Genomic DNA, 3,763 nt, shown 5'->3' with positions numbered 1-3,763 from the left:
ACAAACACGTGTAGGTCAGATGTCGGTTTGTGGGAGTCAGCTCCCCCACTCTACCACTTATGCCCCAGGGATCCAACTCAGGTCGTTAGGCTGGGCAGCAGGCGCCTTTCCCCTCTGTGCCGTCTCTTTGGCCCATAAACGTCTTTAAATGGAGGAAGGATTTGTTTTGGCTCATGAATTCAGAGGGCTTCATCGGTAGTCACTTGCCTTCATGCACTTGGGCAGAAAATCATAACAGTGGTAGTGTGTGCGTGGAGGAGAGATGGTCACTCACAGAAGCTAAATAACAGAGAGAAGGGAAGGGCAGGAAGTGGTCAGGATAAGATATAGTCCCAAGGACATGTTCCCAGTGACCTACTTTTCTAACAAGGTCCCACCTACTTCCTTTCACCATTTCCCAATAATACTGTCATATGTATGTATGCATGTATGTATGTATGTATGTATGTATGTATGTATGTATGTATGTATCTATCTATCTATCTATCTATCTATCTATCTATCTATCTATCTGTCTATCTATCTATCTATAGGAGAGCACAAGTTGACATCCAAAGTATTTCCTAATCATTCTCCATCTTAATTTTTGAGACCAGGGTTTTCATTGAATATGGAGCTTACTGATGGTTGTCCTGCAAGCCCCTGGAATCCTCCATTTTCCTCCTCCCTAGGGATTATAGATGTATACCACCATGCTTTTCTTTATTCTCCTCTTCATCTTTCTCCTATTCCTTCTCTTATTTTTTTTTAAAGATTTATTTATTTTATGTATGTGAGTACACTGTAGCTGTCTTCAGACACACCAGAAGAGGACATTAGATCTCATTACAGATGGTTGTGAGCCACCATGCAGTTGCTGGGAATTGAACTCAGGACCTCTGGAAGAGTAGTCAATGCTCTTAACCATTGAGCCATTTCTCCAGCCCCCTCTTCCTCTTTTTAATGTGGGTTCTGAGAGAGCCAACTCAGATTCCCATTCTTTTATATCAAGCTCTGTACTGAATGAGCCATCTCCTCAGACCCAATTCTATCATGTCATGAATTCATCATGGGAGTCATTCATACCTTAGGTCAGAATCCTTATGATCCAGCTGTCTCTTAGAAATGACATCATAGCTACCTTCAAGACTTGTGTTATGCTAATCTTCAGGTGTTATTCTTTCTGATTAAGTTGACCATTTAAATTAGTCACCACAGACTCTTTGCTGGTATACATCCTGTTTAGACACACTTTTCAGGTTGGGCACTTCTGACCGAATAAAGGGATTTCAATATAATAAATACAAATACGGTGCACCATGGAATAGTTTTCTTGGAGTCTCTTTCCCTGCAGTGGGTCTCTCTTCCTCACTCTCTTATGCCCACTCCTCTGGCAGACATGACTGGGGTATGTCTATGGTAATGCTCCACTTCCCCCCTCTTTGGCTATTGAGATAGTGTCTCATTATGTAGTTCTGCCTATTCTGGAAGTTACTATGTAGACTAGGCTGGCCTTAAATACATGGATATCCGACTGCCTCTGCTTCCAGAGTGCTGGGGTTAAATGCAGGCTCCACTACACTCAGCTAGGTGCTCAGCCCTTGGATGTCTGACTTGTGACATCCTATGTGGTCTCAGTTCAGACAGGATCACTTTGTAGGGAAGACTAAGCTGGTTTACTGTAAAAAAGAATTTGACTTAGAATACTGACATCGTAGACTTTAAAATGAAAGGCTACTTGAAATTCAAGTTTGGATCCTTGTTGTTACTAGTGAGAGAAAGAGGTTAGGTAATTGGATCAAAGTCACCCATCCACTAATCCATAGTAACAAGAAAAGCAGGTCTGGATCATGTGGGAGAAGCCACAAGAAGACCTTTGAGGGGAATTGATGTATTCCTTACCTTGGCAGTGTGCATATTGTTTTGTACATATGTTAAAACTTACCTGATTATACACTTCAAATGTGAATGGTTTATTGCATACCAATTATACCTCGATAAAGCTACTTAAAATGCTATCCATTCCATCCCAGGCAGAGGAAGGGCTCTACAGCACATAGTTTGTGTCTTGAGGCTTCCACATCCCCTTATGATTCCCCAAGGGTTTTTTTTTTTAAATCAAAGTCTATTTTACATTGTAAAAATGTGTCTTTCTATAGTGCCAATAAAAAAATTCTATAGAGTGGCTAGAGAGATGGCTTAGCAGTTATTCTAGAGGACCCAGGTTCTATCCCCAGCACCCACATGGCAGCTCACAGTTGTCTGTAATTTCAATCTCAGGGCTATGGCCTCTTCTGATTTCCAGTGACAGGGAATGCACACGGTGCCTGGATATGCATATGGGCAAAATGCTCAAACACAAAAAGTAATGAAAATGTTAAACAATGCTATACTTTCAAATTTTCTAGGATGAAAATCACTAACACCCTTAAGGAAAGATGAACAGATGTCACTAGTTCTGAGGTGGCTTGTCTGGTGGGCAGATATAAGGGCAGTCTGCCGAGTGGGGAGGAGGAAGGGTCAGAAGGAGCAATATTGTTTCCTTTTCCTTTGTTCATTTCTACTGTGCTTATAGAATAGATACCCAAATGAATTTAATTTAGGATAGTAAAGACAAGATGGACAGGGAATGTAATACAGGATTGAGCTTTGTGGCTGTAGCTGGCGGTTACCACTGGGCTAAAGCAGTTTCTAAATAAGCCCTGGTTGAAGAAGATGTTTCCAGAAAGTTCCAAGTCCTCTTCCCCTGTCTCTGAGCCAACACGCAGAATGCCAAGTGTGGATGATTTCTAGCCATCTAACTTTCTTTTTGGAGGAGGGTGTGCTCTGGCTCTACTTCCCTTCTGCTGAACTGCAGCTGACCAGTGAGGTGCCTGCTGGCCCCTTGTGGTTCCTCTGTAGAATATTACAGATTGGTAGGTCTCCAGGAGGTGTTGTTTGTCTAATAGAAGTGGGGAGAAATATTCACAATCTAAGAGGACCCCCCCCCAAGTTTCTGTTTCATTTTTACATTTGCAAATGTAATATATACTGGTGACAACTCACACCACAGAATCACATGAACGCAAATGGGAAGTGTGGGCAGTGGCCCAGGGAGTCAGGTGAATCCAACTCCATTTCTGTCTAAGGCAGGGAGTTGTCAGTTATTACAGGAGTACGTGCCACAGAGCTGATTTAAAGTGCTCGAAAGCATGTGATGTCCCCCAAGACATCTCTAGTCATCTATGACATCAGAGACATTTGTCTCCTCTGTTGTGGTCTGCAATCATTTGGGCTGCTCTGCCAGACTCTGCTCTTGGAGGCTGACCCTAAGATTCACCTCACCCAGGCTGAGCTGCCCTCTTTATTGCAGACTAGAACAGCGGACAGCCACAATAGGAGACTGAGGGCAGGAAGAGAGACATCTGGTGTTTATTCTCCGAGAGCTCTGTCTTGACAATAGCCAAATCTCACTGAGAAGACTGTCTTCTGCGTAAAGAACCAGCTCTCTCTGGGCTTTGGTAATGGGAATAACCTTCCCACACTTGTTTCTCTCCAGACTTTCCCATGTCTTCTGGTGACCCCTTTAACACTGGCCAGTTTCTAAGAAATTACTTCATGGAAATTCCTGCTTCAAAGCAATCAGATAGACCTACCATGAGGAAATGAACCCCTTAAGGTCCCACCTTCCTTTTCACGCTGTAAAGGAAGCACAAAGGTGAGAGCCATGTCTTTTAAACTCTGCATCTCCAGTCCTTGGTACAGTGGACTGAACTACAGAAGCTAGGACATTCTATTGAGATGA

This window comes from Grammomys surdaster, unplaced genomic scaffold (assembly GCF_004785775.1).
Source record: "Grammomys surdaster isolate TR1022 unplaced genomic scaffold, NIH_TR_1.0 126906, whole genome shotgun sequence".
NCBI lineage: Eukaryota > Metazoa > Chordata > Mammalia > Rodentia > Muridae > Grammomys > Grammomys surdaster.
This window is presented reverse-complemented; position numbering follows the sequence as displayed.